Source organism: Panicum virgatum, chromosome 6N (genome assembly GCF_016808335.1).
Source record: "Panicum virgatum strain AP13 chromosome 6N, P.virgatum_v5, whole genome shotgun sequence".
Taxonomy (NCBI): domain Eukaryota; kingdom Viridiplantae; phylum Streptophyta; class Magnoliopsida; order Poales; family Poaceae; genus Panicum; species Panicum virgatum.
This window is the reverse complement of record NC_053150.1, coordinates 39,923,135-39,941,776: the sequence shown is the minus strand read 5'-3', so window position 1 is coordinate 39,941,776 and position 18,642 is coordinate 39,923,135. Positions and strand designations below refer to the sequence as shown.

General features: G+C 46.9%; 1 long non-coding RNA gene across 1 annotated transcript in view; it reads left to right on the top strand.

The window, feature by feature from the left end:
* LOC120678810 overlaps window positions 1-15,433 on the top strand; it is a 74,581-nt gene extending 59,148 nt beyond the window's left edge. The window contains exon 3 of the long non-coding RNA XR_005676816.1: window positions 15,015-15,433. This is a non-coding gene — a long non-coding RNA (uncharacterized LOC120678810). The remainder of the gene's footprint in view (window positions 1-15,014) is intronic.
* The last annotated feature ends 3,209 nt before the right edge of the window (window positions 15,434-18,642 follow it).

Below are 18,642 nucleotides of genomic sequence, written 5' to 3'. Positions count from 1 at the left end.
TGTGCCAACCGAGTGCCCATCCGCAACAACAGCAACGCCAACAACAACAGTCAGCAGATGAGGCAGCCCCAGCAGTCATTTGGACGAGCCCGCGTCAACCACATCAACGCACAGGAGGCTCAAGGAGCTCAGGGCGTAGTACTCGGTGAGTACCTAGTCAGCTCAGCCCTTGCAACAGTGTTATTTGATTCTGGAGCATCACACTCATTCATATCCTCGAGTTTTGTGGAAAAACACAAAATACCTACAGTACTACTAAAAACACCCCTAATAACCCGGACGCCTGGAGGTGACATCAAGTGTCAACTAGGTTGTCTACGGGTAAGGATCAATTTAAGTGGGGTAGAATTTTTAGCAGACTTAGTAGTACTAAAGTCCAAGGGAATAGACGTGATCCTTGGAATGGACTGGCTAAGCCGACACAATGGCCTCATAGGTTGTACGAACAAGGTGGTACACCTGACAAACCCGGAAGGAGTACGAGTAACCTGCCATACCCGGGTAAGAGGATCAGACCCGATGGTGTTTAGCATGGAAGCCAAGTCCTTAGATGAAGTCCCAGTAGTGAATGAATACCCAGATGTCTTCCCTGAAGAACTTCCCGGTATGCCACCGAATAGGGATGTAGAGTTTGTTATTGACCTTGTTCCTGGAACCGCCCCTATAGCCAAGAGACCCTATAGGATGGCAGCCTCGGAGTTAGCAGAATTAAAGAAACAGCTGGAAGAACTACAATGAATTGGCTTCATCAGGCCAAGTTCGTCTCCTTGGGGAGCCCCGGTTCTATTTGTCAAAAAGAAGGACGGAAGTATGAGGTTGTGTGTAGATTACCGGGCACTAAACGAAGTCACTATCAAGAACAAGTACCCCCTTCCCAGGATCGACGACCTTTTTGATCAGTTAAAAGGGGCCAGGTACTTCTCCAAGATCGATCTGAGACCCAGATATTTTCAGCTCAAGATTAGGGAGAACGATATCCCGAAGACAGCCTTTGTCACCCGATATGGGCAGTTTGAGTTCACAGTGATGTCTTTTGGACTGACAAATGCACCTGCTTATTTCATGAACCTCATGAACAAGGTGTTTATGGACGAGTTAGATAAGTTTGTCGTAGTCTTCATCGACGACATACTTATTTACTCGAAGAGTATTCAGGAGCACGAGCAGCACCTGAGGGTAGTTTTGGAAAAGCTGAGAGTGCATAGGCTATACGCCAAATTCAGCAAGTGTGAGTTCTGGCTGGAGAATGTAGCCTTCCTTGGTCATATTCTGACCACAGAAGGAGTAGCAGTAGACCCCGAGAAGGTCGAAGTAGTCTCCAACTGGCAACAACCGACCAACGTCAGTGAGATCAGAAGTTTTCTCGGATTAGCTGGGTATTATCGGAGATTCATCGAAGGATTTTCCAAGATAGCACGGCCCATGACGGAGCTACTCAAGAAGGAGAAGAAATTCACCTGGACGGAGTCGTGTGAAAGGAGTTTCCAGGAATTGAAGCGAAGATTGACGACCGCTCCAGTACTAACCCTACCGGATATTCATCGGGATTTTGTCATCTATTGTGACACATCCCGACAAGGATTGGGTTGTGTGCTGATGCAAGACGGGAAAGTCGTTGCATATGCTTCCCGCCAGCTCAGGTCTCATGACCAGAACTACCCGACCCATGATTTGGAACTTGCAGCCGTAGTGCACGCTCTTAAAATTTGGAGGCATTATTTGATTGGAAATAAGTGTGAGATTTATACTGACCATAAGAGCCTGAAGTACATCTTCACCCAGCCGGATCTAAACCTAAGGCAGAGAAGATGGTTGGAATTGGTTAAGGATTATAACTTGGAAATCCATTACCACCCGGGGAAAGCAAACGTAGTAGCCGATGCCCTAAGTCGGAAATCCTATGGACCCAAGGATGATCATCTGCGAGAGGAAATGGCACGATTAAATGTGCACATTGTCCCTCGAGGTTCCAGCCAAGTGCTGAACATTCAATCCACGCTAGAAGACAGAATCCGAAAGGCACAAAGTTCGGATAAGGGGCTAATGGAAATCCGGAGGCAGACTGGAGAAAATAAGGCGCCAAATTTTAGAGTGGACAATAAGGGAACCTTATGGTATAAAGATAGGATTTGTGTGCCCCAGAAAGGAGACTTCAGGCAAATAATCATGGATGAAGCTCACAACTCGGCATATTCCATTCACCCAGGATCCACAAAAATGTATATGGACTTAAAACAAAAATATTGGTGGAATGGGGTGAAGGCAGATATTGCACGATTTGTCGCCCGGTGCGATACTTGTCAAAGGATCAAGGCCGAACATCATAAATCAGCAGGGTTGTTGCAACCCTTACCCATCCCGGTTTGGAAATGGGATGAGGTAGGAATGGATTTTGTAGTAGGTTTGCCCAGGACTCAGAAAGGGCACGACTCCATATGGGTAATAGTGAATCGACTTACTAAATCAGCTCATTTCATACCCGTACGAACCAATTACGGCGGAGAGAAGCTAGCCAAGCTCTATGTGGAAAACATAGTGAAGTTGCATGGTGTGTCCAGCTGAATTGTTTCAGATAGAGGGACCCAGTTCACCTCTAGATTTTGGAAAAGTTTGCATAAAGCCATGGGCACCAAGTTAGATTTTAGCTCTGCTTATCTCCCGCAGACAGGTGGCCAGACAGAAAGGGTAAACCAGATTATGGAAGATATGCTGAGAGCGTGTGTCCTCACTTATGTCAAAGATTGGGAGCAGAGTTTACCCTATGCCGAGTTCTCATACAACAACGGGTACCAAGCAAGTTTAGGCATGTCACCGTTCGAAGCCCTCTATGTAAGGAAGTGCAGAACACCGCTGATGTGGTCAGAAGTTGGAGAACGTGCCCTAGTCGGGCCTGCACTCATAAAAGAAGCAAAAGAAAGAGTTGCTGAGATTAGAGAAAAGCTAAAAGCAGCCCAGTCCCGACAGAAGAGCTACGCCGACAAGAAAAGATGGGAAATAAGTTTCAACCCAGGAGATTTCGTGTATCTCAAGGTATCACCCATTCGAGGAACCCGAAGATTCCAGGTACAAGGCAAATTGGCCCCCCGGTACATTGGACCGTACCGAGTTCTGAAGAAAGTTGGAGCAGTAACATACCGCCTAGAGCTACTAGAAGAAATGTCGGATATACACCCAGTGTTCCACGTGTCGCAATTAAGAAGGTGTTTGAGGGTACCCGAGGCAGAACACGTGCCAGTGGAAACAATAGATCTACAGCCAGACCTGCGGTACCAGGAAATACCGGTGAAGATTCTAGACACTGTCACCAGGAGGACCAGAAACTCCGAAGTACGGATCTGCAGAGTTCAGTGGAGCAGACACGGAGTGGAAGAAGCTACGTGGGAACGCGAAGACGCTCTGAAGAAGGAATTTCCTCATCTCTTTAGGAACCAGCCGAATCTCGAGGACGAGATTCATTTTAAGTGGGGTAGGTTTTGTGACATCCCGAAAATCCATCAAAAGCAAATCACACGCTAAAGTAATTATTTGCAAAACTTCTTATCGTTGAGCTCAAAATGCTCTTAAAACCCGAGCCCTTTCCCGGAATCCCTCTCTCCGTTCCTAACGTCCGATTCCCGACCCCGATCTTTTTCATGTGGCCTCGTCCGCGCGCGCACGCAACGTTGCGCATGGCCGACCGGGTCACAGCGGCCGCCGCGAATCCCGCCGGCGAGCGCTCGTTCCTCTCTCTCCCCTCCTTTTCTTTTTCTTTCTCCCATTTTCCTTTTTCTTTTCTTCTTTTCTTTTCCTCTCTCCTTCCTCCTTTCTCTCCCTCCTCTGCCGCGCGTGCCTGGCCCGCCCCCTCGCCTCCTGCTCCACCCGGCCACGCTCCCCACCTGAGCACACCTCCCCTCGGCCGTGCGCACGCACGGCCCCGGACCCCGCTCCTGCGCGCGCGCCCCGCTCCCGGCTGCTGCTCCGTGCACGCACACGCGTGCACCACCGCAGCTCCCCTCCCCCGGCCGAGCGCCGCGCCGCGCCAAGCCGACCCGAGCCGTGCACACGCGCGCGTGCGCACGCGCCCGCCGCGCCGCGGAGCACCGAGCCGCGACGCCGGCCGCCCGCGTGCGCAGCCGTGCCAAGCCGCCCGCGCGCTCAGCCCTCCCTTCCCTCTCTCCTCCCCGAGCACGCCCAGCCCGGCTTTCCTTCTCCTCCACACGCGCCGCCCAGCCTGCCAGTGCGCCCGTATGCGCGCACAAGCACGCGGCCTCGACACGCCGAGCCGCGACCCGCGCGCACGCGCCGTCGCCCTAGGCGCACAGCACCGGTGACCTCGGCACAGTGCCGCCTGCGACGGTCGCCGCCTGCCCGAGGCATCGCGTCACCTCGCCGTTCGCACCCCCGCCCGCCGTTGACGCCCGCACAGCGCCGCCGGACACCGCCTGCCCGAGGCGTCGCGTCACCGTCCGCACCACCGCCCAGCTGCCGCCGTTCCCGCTATGCGCCACCGCAGCCCACTGCTCGCCTCGATGCTCGAGCGGCACAACACCGAGTCGGCCCCCACCGCCATTAAAGCCGGGCACGGAGTCCGCCGGGCCGCCACCGCCGCACCCTCACCTCCACCGCCTCGGCCGCCTATAAAAGAGACCGAGGAGCACCCCGACGCCTCCACAACCTCACCCACCTCCCCGAGCTCCCCTCCCTAGCCTGTAGCGCTGCTGCCACAACCATTCCCGCTCACCGCCGCTGGTTCTCGATGCCCCGCCACCTCACTCCACCTCAGCTTAAGCTAGGTGGGGGAATCGAGCCGCCCCCTTCTCCTCTCCCTTTCCCCTCTGACCCGGGACACTGCCGAGCCCCGGCCGGCCGGAATCGGCCGGCGCAGAGGCTCCCTCGCCACTCCCCTGTTTCCCGGTCGGGAGGAAGGAGAAAAGGGCAATTTTGCCCGAGACCCCCTTACCTTCCCTCTAATTACTAAAGAACCCTTACCCTTTTAGCCCTCTTTCCCAAAAAGCCCTTCCTGTTTTCCCTTTTTGCAAATAAACCCTCCCCTCGTATAAACTTAATTCTAAATAGACCCCTGACCTTTCCAGAATGATCCAGATGTTTCCAAAAATTATAAACAGGCCCCTGCCTTCTCGAGAATAATTACAGCTAGGTCCCTGATTCCTAATCTAGCCCCTGAACCTTTATAAAACCTATCATTTTATGCACAAAATGAACTCTGATCCACCCGAAACTTTACCACAACTTTCATAACTTAGTTTTGACCATGCCATTAGGAAACCGCTCGAAAATATTACTCTGAATTCTATATCTTAATTGTTTCCGATTCGAGCTCAACGATAAAAGCTTTTATTTCTTTTTCTTGATTGTATGTTTGGTTGTGTGCAACGTAGACCACGGTGTGAACGAAGGAGAGCCCATCAACGAGCAGTACTGCGAGCAGGTGAACGAGGACCAGTTCTGCGACCCCGAGCCCGAAGGACAGCACTTCGATCAGGAACCCCCCGAAGGCTTCGAAGACGGCAAATTCAATCCCATCCTTTGATGCAGGTTTTGTCCTAGTTTTTACAAACACAACCTATTGGCCTATTTTACAAAATTGGATATGTTTTGCTTGCTGAAAACACGGTTGGATAGCCACCCCTTGATTTTTTATAACCATTCCTTGACCACCTAGATTAATGTCTGAATGTGTTTTGTTTGGACGTTAATCACTGCTAGAACGCTACGCTTAGGACCTTAAATTCAATACAACTTGTTTTACAAAGAAAAGGGGTGTGTGTGGGAAGGGATAAAAATGTGAGATTTCGAAAGATGTGTCTAGACGGGATGGATGGCATTTCTGTGTGATTTGCCATTTGGTGTGCTTGTGCCTGTGTGGCAGAGCAAGGAAGGGAGATATCCATCTTGTCACCACTAAGGACCGAGTTGGTGTTACATCTCACCTAACTCCACTTTCGTGCAAACCACTCGACCGTTGTATGGGCAACGGCTTAGCATAAACCCCACTAGTTAGTCTGATAGCCATCAGGAGAGCTGAGAGCAACGGGTGACCAAGGAAAAGGGATATGTTCTGTGTGACTTAGGCCCCAGTTAAACCTCAGAGATAGGTCAATGGCCCCTTGGTGCATCCCGTGGTGGCTAGTCAGGTCTAGCTAAGGTGGGTAAAGGCTTTGTTGGGATCTGCACCGACACTAAGGTGATCGTGTTGTGGTACCCCACTTGTGGGTAAAGTTGCACACCTCTGCAGAGTTAAAACCTATTCGAATAGTCCGTGCCCACGGTATTGGGCGAGTTACGGTGTGGTCTCACAACTAGTGTTTATTCTGGGATGGGTTGGCGTGTGTTGTTTTGGAAATGTGTCCGGCAGTTGTGCTGTGTGCTACGGCGGATGAGGAGTCCGGTAGCAGCTTAAAACATGGATCCTGTGTGGATCAACCCTTTGAGATACTCAGTACAAGAAAACTAGTTTTGGAAAATGCTTTCTTTCAAATGAACCCCTGCATAAAATGTTGCTTTCCGCAAAACAAACCCTAGCCTTATCCTTGATTTACCCTATGCATTATATTCTATTTATACCCCCTCCGTGGGTGTGGTTGGACTTGCTGAGTATGTTTGTACTCACCCCATTCTTTATTTTTAAAGAAGAAGATCCAGACTTTGTACCTGACGACGTGGAGTAGGGCACCGTGCTGCACCCAGCCTTGCCTGTGGATTAAGGTCATCTACAAGAGATACCGCATGGCGCAAGACTCTGATGATTTACTTTTTATATTTAATAGTGTTGCGTGTGTGTGGATTGTAATCCTCGCGATAGTGGCACTTCTCTGCTCACTACCGCGTAGAGTTGTACGGTAATGAACCATCTGATATAATAAATATTTCATCAGCCTCCTGGGACTGATGTTTGTAACACATTTAAGTCTTCTCTTATGAGGGGACGATACAGGTATTATCAGAGCCGTAGGTTGGCCGTAGGACGTAACCCTAGGAGCGAAACCGTGTTTTAGGCCTTTCACACTAGGGTTATTCCTTCCTTAACCCTTTCTTCACACAGACACTCACCACTGGTTCTTGCCCTGTTCCAGATGGCTGACAATGGATGGATCGGCGGAATCTGTCACGCAGAGCCCGGCCTTCCTAAGTTGTTGATACTCAGCCTGGAACGCATCGGAGTTGTGGACCCACCAGAGTTTCTCTACCGGGAGTACGACTCCAAGGGCACTCTTCGGTGCGACCTGATGATCTTCATGGCAAGGAGCACCCGCTACCCAGATGTGGACCCTTGGTTCATCTCCACCACTGGTTTTCGCTTCCCGGACACCTATCGAAAAGCCGCCCGTAAAGCCCTGCGACGTCTGCGCGTGATCTACAGGCATCAACTCCAGCAGACTCCAATGGGATTTTTCCCGCCGACTGAAGGAAGAGGATGCACATGGATTGCCCGGATGAGAGGACTTGGAAGAGAAGAAGAAGACTTAGAAGACACGGTCTCTCATCTATCCGTCTATCTCACTGGCCTGGATGAGCTCTACCGCGAACAAGCGGCACAACTGAAGCAACAAGTCCACAGAGCAGAGAAGCCAACCCAAGAGCTGGATGAACAACGGACAAGAGCCGTACACGCCGAGTATTCCCTAGCCGCTCTCCAAATCCAAATGCAAGAAAGAGAGGCAGAACTGGAAGAACAACAGGCGAGAGCCACACGCGCCGAGAATTCTCTAGCCGCTCTCCAAGCCCGAATGCAAGAATACGAGGCTCGCAGAGGAATAGGTGGATGGATAGAGGAAGAAGAATAAGAAGAACCCGAAGAAACCCACTGGGATAAAGGTACTCGGACCGAAGATGACGCGATGGATCAGTACCTTTCACTGAAGAAGCGCCCCCTTAGGATCAAGGAAGAATCCCCATGATAGGAGTAGTACCCCAAGCTAGAACCTTTGCCCTAATAATCGTGTATCCATGAAGTCTATATCCCACCATGTTGCAATACTAAATATCATCTACTTCCTTGTGTACCCCAAATAATTGTGCAAGTTTATTCACCCTATCTTTGTTTTTAGATGGTTGAGGAATGATGGACCCAGGGCAATTGCCATTCTGCACCTGGCTTCCCCATCCTCTTGATCAACGCCCTGGAAAGCCTTGGCGTCACGGAACACCCAAGGTACTACAGTAGAGAGTACGAGCATCATGGCACTCTCCGCTGCAGGGTGATCTTAGTCATCGCCAGAAGTGACCGCTACCCCGACATCCAGCCATGGCGAGTGACCGCTACAGGGTTTAGGCACCAGGACACCTATCCCTTAGCCGTCAGGAAAGCACTCCGTTACCTGTGCCGGATTTTCGAAAGACACCTCGCCCCCACACCAATGAGGTTCTTTCCGCCGGCCATCAGAACCCCAGTTTGGGAAGCCCGAATGAGAAGCCTGGAACGGCGCCACCATGAAGAAGGCCTCCTGTACCAAGTGGCTACCTACCTAGCCTCCTTGGATCAGCTCTTTGATGAGCAAGCCAACTTGCTGAGGGAACAGACCCATCGAGCCGAGCAAGCAGAGCTCGCGGTAAGACTGCAACAGATCCGAGCAGTCCAAGCCGAGGCAAGAGCCGCAGCCGCGGTCAGCAGTGAAGTAGTTGCTTAGGAGAGCCTCAGGCAAGCTCGGGACCAGCGTATGCAGGAATGGGCTAGAAGTGGAACCCCAGTCCCGGCAATAGGAGAAGACCATGTCCTACTCGGAACGCCCGTCATAGGATGGGGACCACTCTTTGGAAACCCACAAGCCCCACCCGAGAACCCTGGAAGGTCTACGGCCGCCGCCGCAAGAGAAGCCACTGCGCAACCCCGAGAAAATGGAGATCTAGAGGACGGCGAGCAAGGACCGCTCATTCCCCTGGAAGACGTGAGTTCTCTCCCAAGGGAAGAACCCACTCAAGCCAATGAGTTTGCCTAAAGTGCTAGCGACCATCAAGGGATGAAGCCGTGTGGTCCGAAGGAGATTTGTGCCCCCCTTTTCTTTTGAAGTTGTGTACCCGGACGTGTAGTACGCGTTTAGCCTTGCCCCGTGTTGTACCCTCCCTTGCAGTAATAAAGTTGCACACCTCTGCAGAGTTAAAACCTATTCGAATAGTCCGTGCCCACGGTATTGGGCGAGTTACGGTGTGGTCTCACAACTAGTGTTTATTCTGGGATGGGTTGGCGTGTGTTGTTTTGGAAATGTGTCCGGCAGTTGTGCTGTGTGCTACGGCGGATGAGGAGTCCGGTAGCAGCTTAAAACATGGATCCTGTGTGGATCAACCCTTTGAGATACTCAGTACAAGAAAACTGGTTTTGGAAAATGCTTTCTTTCAAATGAACCCCTGCATAAAATGTTGCTTTCCGCAAAACAAACCCTAGCCTTATCCTTGATATACCCTATGCATTATATTCTATTTATACCCCCTCCGTGGGTGTGGTTGGACTTGCTGAGTATGTTTGTACTCACCCCATTCTTTATTTTTACAGAAGAAGATCCAGACTTTGTACCTGACGACGTGGAGTAGGGTACCGTGCTGCACCCAGCCTTGCCTGTGGATTAAGGTCATCTACAAGAGATACCGCATGGCGCAAGACTCTGATGATTTACTTTTTATATTTAATAGTGTTGCGTGTGTGTGGATTGTAATCCTCGCGATAGTGGCACTTCTCTGCTCACTACCGCGTAGAGTTGTACGGTAATGAACCATCTGATGTAATAAATGTGTCATCAGCCTCCTGGGACTGATGTTTGTAACACATTTAAGTCTTCTCTTATGAGGGGACGCTTCACATTGATTGCGTTGTCATTCGATCACCAAAATCACTTGAAATGGCATAAATGGTGCCATGTTCGTTACAATCTCCCTCTTTTTGGTGATTGATGACAACACAATCAAAGCAAACATAAAATTTGTAAAAATTAACAATCTGAACTACTTACACTTGCTTGGATGATTACCATCATCCAATGACGGTTTGGCCTCCCCCTAAAACATGATTCCCCCTTTGATCCTCCCCCTATCTTGCTACTCCTTCCTCATAAGTTGACTTGATTCACTTAGGCATTTCTCCCCCTTTGGGATATACTTCTCCTCCTTGAGAAAATATCTTGTTTTGATCCACATTTCTCCCCCTTTGGAATCAAATCACCTAAAAAGTCTTGCACCTAAAAGGTCTTGCAAAACAATATAGCTCAACAGAAAATTAGTAGCCTAGGGAGTTAGTTCTATGACTTATGATCCAAATGTATGATATCAATGAAAATACCAATTGAAAATTTCACTACGGTGGATCACAAAATCACGAAACTAGCATGACATGAGCTAAGCTTTCCATAAGTATGTGCACAAAATGATAATGTGAAAATCAAGTGCACAACTATATGTTATAACTAGAAAGCTTAGGCCATATTATGCACGGAGGTAGCTCTAAAATAATAAGGAATTGACAATAATACCAATTGAATGAGTTTAGAACCTTTGATACCTCCGGGGGCCTTTGTTTACCTTGTATGTACCAATTTGAAAGTGACTTGCAACAATTGAAGTCTTTAAAAAATGAGCACTTGGTACACTAAGGTTAAGCAAATTTATGAGCACATAGCCTATAAACTTAGATATGAGCATTTAAGTTCAATAGAGCATGACTCAATATGCATGAAAGCACAATTTATCTAATCACTTTTATAGAGTTGTTTGTTCACATTGATTGTGAATAACATTCTCTTAGAGTGTTAACTCCATCGTGAGACTACAAAAGATAAACTTGCAAACATGTTAGTTTCAAAATCACAACCCATAGGATGAACTCCCCCTAAATGTGTGCATTTTGTGTTTGAATCACCAAGCAAATGTATGCACATTGATTTTGGCATAATTGGGAAGTTTACCCTATAGCTTGTGTTCATGGTACACATATGAAATACATACCTCATGAGGTCCATGTATCATGAAGGGTAACTTTGTGTAGCTTTCTACACAATTATCAAACCATGTAGGTTGCTCATGGGTTAGAATCATGACACAAGCAACCCACCATATATAACACTAGGAGATGCAATATATGCAAACATCCTAGCAAAAGCAATAGAGCTACATGATGCTTGAATTGAAATCTAGCTACCATTACCTTAATATGGGGGATTTGGGCAACAAATGTCCAAGTTGTGAGCTTAGCTTCTTTGGCTTGAACCTTCACTTCAACTTATGAGTTAAGCCTCCAAATCCCCCAAAGCCAATTCTTGGGCTTCAAGTCTCCTTTGGAACCCAAACTATTTGAGGCCCCTTCATGTTGGTGATGATGTCCTTGGGCACCCAAATAGAGTGGTTCCAACTTCTTTTCTTTTTCCCAACCTTGTGAGCAACCACCTTGCCACTGGTCTTTTTTTATCACATAGGAGGTGCTATTACTTTTGTTCCTTCGGTTGGACTTGGTGTAGATGAGAAAACTCTTGATTGTGAGCTTCTTCTTGTTCTTCTCATCCGGAAGCTTCTTTCTTGGTTGAAGGCACTTGTTGGACTTGTGGCCTTATTTGTGGCACTTGAAGCAAGTCACGGTGGACCCTTTCTTAAGCTTCTTCACCATGTCTTCACGGTTATTTTGAGAAGGTTGGACTTTGCTTTCCATGCCTTTGCCCTTCAATCTATACAAGTCCTTCATGAGTCTTTCCACTTCTTGCTTGAGCTCATCATTCTCCTTGGCAATAAAATCATCACATGATTCTACAACAACATTCTCATTGCATTTCTCATTGCAAGAGTTAGAGCAAGATTCATCAATTAAATCAATGCAAAAAGTTGAAGCATCTACCCTAGAGATTGAAATTGCACAAGGAATAGTTTGCTTCATTTTCAAAGAGTCATTAGTATCATTAATGCTCTCAAATTTTAATTTGAGCTCTTCATGCTCCTTGCTAAGCAATTCGAATTTGCACATCAAATCTTCAAAATTTATAGTAAGAGAAGCATTTAGATCATTGAGAGCATTAAGGTTTTTAATTTCTTTTGATTGTTTCTTTATGACTTTTTGGTGCTTATGAACAAGGTCAAGAAGTTCATCAATTGAAGGAGAGTCGGAGTCATCATCACTTACATCGCTATCCATACCTTTGGCCATAAAACAAGTATTGGATGATGATCCCATGCGGGTGGTGAATTTCTTGTTTGATTCATCACTTGAGCTTGCACTTAATTCTTCACCACCGTTTACCCATTCACCAAATGTGGCAAATGACTCATGCTTGGGCTTCTTCTCCTTCTTTTTCTTATTCTTCTTAAACTTCTTCTCAACCTTCATTAGTTGATGGTGAGGTCCATCTTTGAGGAAGACCATATACCCCATTGAGTTTATTTCCTTCAAGCTTTTGTTCATCTTCTTTACATGCTTGTAGAGGTTGGGGTTCATTGGCTCTTTTTCATCATTTGAGGAGCTTCTTGCATCCTCTTCTTCCTCATCACTTGTGCTATCTTTGATGGCCATCTTCTTCAACTTCTTGAGTTGTTTGCATGCAAGTGTGCTATGCGTTGGTGAAGAAGATGACGCCTTTGTCTTGATGTCATTGCGTAGCTCATGGGCGATCATCTTGTTGAGTACTTGATTTGGTGTCAACGTGTTGAGCTCTTTCTCATATAGAATTGTGGTTACCAAATCATAGTCCGGCCTTTGGAGTGAGTGAAGGATCTTGCGAATGAGTTCCAAATCTTCAATTTGCTTCACACCTAAGGAATTAATCTCATTCACAAGAGTATTCAATCGTGAGTACATAGATTCGGCATTTTCCTCATCAAGTTGCTTAAAGCTATTAAGTTTATCAATGAGAACATGATATCTTTCATTGGCAACATCCTCCGTGCCCTCATGGTTCTCAATGATAGTCTTCCATAGCTCTTTAGCATTTTCTCAAGAATAAACACGATTGAAAACATTGTCACTAAGAGAAGACAAGATTATGCATTTAGCGGTGACATCATGTTGCTTCTCTTGTTGACCATTATTCTTTACACCTTCATTCACAACTCTCCAAACATTTAACCCGGTTGCTTGGAGATGGGCTTGTATTAAAATCTTCCATCGTTGGAAGCCCGTGCCGTCGAACCGTAGAGCGGGTCTAAAAGGATCCATCCTTTCCCCCTAAGAGCTAACTCACTAGGCGGTGAAGCCTACCGATCTAATGAGACGGTAAACACAAATTTGCCAATGGAATTGGCTTTCTTTGTGAGAGAAGTGAGTCCCGGCTCTGATACCAATTGAAAGCGATCGGGTGCTCTAGCCTAAGAGGAGGAGGGGGTGAATTAGGCACTATTAAAACCTTAACCTATGGCTCCAACTAATTTGCACAAAACTAAAACTAGATCAAGCTATCTAGATGTGCAACTACGGTTCACCTTAGTATAAAACTCTCATCCCAAAAGAGTTTTGCAACCTATAGCCAATCCTAGCAAGATACTACACTGAGAATGTAAAAGCACACAAGTTGCAATATGAAATATGGAAGCTTAAAGAGAGGAATGAGAGGAAGCGAACTCTCGACACGAGGATTTATCCCGTGGTTCGGATTGCCACAAAGGCACACAAGTTGCAATATGAAATGCGGAAGCTTAAAAGGAGGGATGAGAGGAAGCGAACTCTCGATACGAGGATTTGTCCCGTGGTTCAGATTGCCACAAAGGCACCCCTACGTCCACGTTGTTGAAGCACTCATGAAGAGTATCGCTTCCCGGCAATCAAGTCTCTTCCGTGAACACAATCACGGTCACCTTGATCCCGATCTTCACTAAGGGAGATTGCCCATGAAGGAGGGTTCTCCATCCCCCGCACAATGTTGTCGACGCCGCTTCACACCAAGCCGGAGGGTCGTTGACTTGCCGGCGAGCCACCAAAGCTCCAAGGATGGCCGGCGCACCAAGATACAATGTTGGTTCACTCTAGAACCACAGCACAAGAATCTAAATTTTGCTTGATCACTCACTCAAGAGCTAACCTAGCACTAACACTCACAAAGCTTGTGCTAAAGACTAAAGATTTGACCTTTATGCTCTTGGATGGCTTGGAGGTGTTCTTGAATGTGTATGTGATGTCTTGGGACTTCAGCAATCTTCAAATGGCCGGGGGAGCACATATATATAGGCCACCAAGTCTTGTAGCCGTTGCACCAACGGTCAGCAGAAAACAACAAACTACTGGTTGAACCGATGCCTCTGCATTGGGTAGCGTCGGTTCAACCGGTCACTCACAAGCAACTGGACTAGCCGTTGGACTTTCTGACATGCTGCAGAACCATCGGTTTAACTGATGATTGGGCGTCGGTTAAACCGGTCACTCACAGCCTCTGGACTAGCCGTTGGACCTCTCTCTTCTGCTAACGTCATTGCACCGATGGAATGCTTCGACGCACCACCGGTTCAACCGGTGCTGAAGACTTGGCTTCACATCATCTCTGGAACATAGTACGTTGAACGCACCGATGCCTATCTTGAAGCCGTTGGTTCAACCGGTGCTTCACTTGATCTTCCCTTGATCTCCATTTGGCGCTCTGACTTGTACCAAAGCGAGGGCGTCGGATCTTCCGACAACCATCGGATGCACCGATACTTAGGCATCAGTTCTTCCAGTGCTACTGGTTTCTGCAGAACTCGTCCAATTCAGCGTTTTTTTGAGTTTTTTCTTCGTGTTTTGCTCTGTATGACCTTTTTACTTTATCCCTGGGATCTAGAAATGTTCACTCAACAAAAACATTAGTCCCATTGATTGCGTTGTCATTCGATCACCAAATCACTCGAAATGGCATAAGTGGTGCCATGTTCGTTACAGTCTTGTATGAGGTTACACAAATGTTTCTGTCTCTGTTATCCTACACTTGGCAGTTCTGACCATGCTCTAGTAGAAGTGATGCTGTGGAATGGATCGTCTATTAGTTCTGCAACAGTTAAATCAGAGCTTGAAAGTTACCATTCTCTACCAAGGAATATGTCTTGTATGTCATTTAATTCCTGAAATTATTGTCTACTTTCTGCAGGTGAGTATATCCATCTCCACAATATTGCAGGGTTGCTTGAAGTCTCTATTATCGTTGGGGCAATCATTGGAGGTGCCATGGATGAGCAAATTAAGTGACTCTAAACGTATACAAGGTCACAATAACATTGTTGTTCCAACTGGTTCGTGACATGCTTCATGTGAAAATAGCAGGGAAGGACTACGCAAGTGACAAAATGACATACCCAAAGTCACTGCAGTTAGAGAAGTCTCAGGACTTCGCACAAAAGATGCAACGAAGCAGCTTACTGGTTTGGACCAAGGTTACCAGCATATGTAATTATCTCAATCATGATGTGACATATACATGCTGTAGCTTTCTATCTTGGTGGGTAACTGGGATATTTATCAATGACACCTATCGTTAATCGTATGAATAGCATCATTGAAATGCTCCAAGCAGTCTTATCTATTGCAAAGCACTAGTAGAATCTGTTTTTTCTATGCAGTATCAGCTATTGGTTGTCTAAAGAGGGCTATATTTCTGTTGTAGTATGTTGTTGATTAAATAGAACAACACTGGTCATATCTAAGATGGCGCGGCAATGCGGCGCCTGAGTTTCTAGTTATCATGAGCGGGAACCTGAAACCTGCATGCATGGACAATTGGGCTTGCATGGGCGCCAGTGAGTAATCATCCTTTTTGGCACCCGATCCATCCAGCGGTCACCTGTTGGTACTTGTCGGGGCCTTACGGCTTTGGCAAAATCCCGAGAAGGGATAAATCGCCCTGGCCGGAGGATATAAGATGGAGCCTTCTCATCGATTGCTCCAACTTTTCTGAAGAAGCTGTATACATTGCTGGAATAATGATTTTATTTTATGAAACACAGACACAGACACTCGTATACACGCACACACACTTACCCTTAGAAATACACACAACTGAAATTATAATACGATCCAAAAAATTAGAGGTTGCAGAATGCAAAGGATTGATGTGATGGTGTGAAGCCTCCCTGTAGTTACCGTAGGGAAAAGCCTGCCTCGGTTTATCCCTTTCCCAGACGGCCAGACCCCCACTCATGTCTGCCCTTTTTTTTAGAATGCAAAGAGTTATTGTTGATTGGCTGCTGCTGGCAGAGATGTTGTGTGGCACGAGTGAAAGGAATGATTTTATAGTTACCATCATGCGTTTTGCCACCATCGTACGTATAGAGAAACAATACCCTGTCTCATATCTGTGTACGAATGGCTACATCCTGTTGAACGTGTTGATGGACGAGCAACACGTTTTGGGGTGGAGAGAGTACTTTTTATCCGATATATATGCCTATCTGCAAACATAGCATGTGTAAAGTAAAACGGCACCGGGTTCCTTTTCTATATCGCTTATGTCATGATTTATTACATATTTTCTAGATTAAAACGTATGAATTATTTCTGTAATTTTCCAACAGGTTCGAGCTTATGCAAAAATAAGGAAATCAAGCATTCATAGAGGCACGAGCGAGTGGAATTTGTTGCATTTGTTCTTGAAAGTATGGAACGAAACGACATGAATTTCAATGGAAAGGTCGTTTTGGCTCTAAGTGTGGTCAAGGACGTTGCCGCGGAAGCACGGTGTTGGATCACGGCGGGCATTGTTTATTTGTCTCTCTTTATTTGTTTTCTTTGATGGCTAGTTTTATGTTGAGCTTAGTATTTCATAAAAAAATGTTGAGCTTAGTAGTTTAGCGGTTGATCGTTCTTCTCTTCTTCTTTTTTTCTTGTGTTAATTATGTAATTCCCCCCATTTTTTGTATGAGGTGGGTCCAGTAAAACCTGTTGTTTCTTCTTGGCGAAATGCTTGCCCAAACAAATGAAAACGAACAGGTGTCCTCATTTTTCATGCCGTGGACTTGTCAGTAAAAAAGAAAGAGAAGCAGAAGCAATCAGTGAACGAGGGAACCTCCTGTACTCAGCGTTGATCATGACCAGGCAGTGAGCCAGTGAGGCAGTGACCTTGCCGAAGCCAAATTGCTGCTGGCAAGGAGCTGTTTGGATGAACTAAGGTTGAGTGCTAAATTTTAGCACATATTAGCACTCACACGGATATTAAAGTTTTTAAATCTTGAATAAATCTAGTCCACTTCATTAGCACTCCATTTGGAAAAACTAGTGCTAAAGTTTAGTACTTTCACCTATTAGCACTTGGGTCCAAAACTGGATCGAAGGCTAGCCCTCGATCGATCGGTAGAACTCCTGCAAGCACATCCATCCATCAGAGCAGCTTGTACTACTCCAGTAGTGATCACGCATGCGCATGCATTGTACTTACCTTGGCAGTAGCATTTTTATCGCCAGTCCTGTCCAGATTTCTTTCTTTTTGTTAGGAACTATTTACACATCTAGGAGTAGATCGAGCGGGAGTAACCTTTACAGAGGACAAAAAAAACATTGTCGACTTCCATGGCGCAGTCGTGGAGGTCGGGGTCCGCTGGAGTAAGTCGAAGAAGATGACAGCGCCGGCGTGATGCGGGACGGCGCCGGTGGAGTGGCGCAGGGGCCGACGGAGGCGTGACGCAGTGGCGACGGCGGGCCGGTGGCGCTTCCCGTCGCTTCAGCACATCCCTGATCGGCTAGGGTTTCTATTGGTGGGGGTGGGGCAAAGGGCGACGATCTTTGGACTGTGTGCCACTGACCCCCACCTCTTCCTTTTATATGTGTGCTGCGCGACGGGGGCCCACCAGCCTTCCACGGACTGGGCGCCCCCGATCAGGGCGCGAGTCAAGGCCCGTTTGGTCCGTTGGGCCCAAACGGTGGAGATCAACACTAACATTCTCCCCCTTGATCTCATCTCGTATTTTAACTTATCTCAATCTTTACTTTCTTCATTCTTGATTCTTTATCTACCTACTCCATTACGGATTAGTGCATATGAGCATGCCTCATCGTCACGGTCAATAGCCGATGGACTTAACAGCTACAACACACCTCTCAGTTCTGAAATAGATACTTTAACTTTGGGCCCTTTATCGTCCGGAAAACATAGGCTATACCATAAACCCATGTCGACTGTGTGTTCTCTGTACACACTGGGCGGCAAGCCTTTAGCAAGCGGATCCGCAGACACTTTCTGTCATTTATACTCACAATGCATTTCATCATGATTCCGGACTTTCTCCTTTACAACGTATAACTTTGTGTCAATGTGTTTGGCACCACACTTGACTCGTTGTCATATGAGCAAACTACTTTAATGGTTATTGCTGTTGTCAACCATTATCAACTCCGGGTACAGGTTCCCTTAACCATTTTGCCTGTCCCTCGGCCTCGTATCATGCTATACCATGTCTTTGCATCACATTGATGATAATTGTTTCATTTTGGAGCTTTTCCACACAAAATCTCCAAGTGTGAAAGTTAGCGACAATTGTGGATTTCGCTACACATTTCACATGTTCTACTTTTGTACTCACAATCTTTTGAGAGTACTTGATCTATCCAACTTAGCATGAGGCCGACATTCTCAATTTTATTCCAGTGATCTATATCTGGATTGAACTTTTGCCAAAATAACCCGGATACACAAAATATGTCAGGGTAAATTCTTTACTTGCGCGCCTATAAAGCTTCCAGCAGCTGAAGCATTTGGAACTATTTCCATTTCACATTGGTTCCTGGAA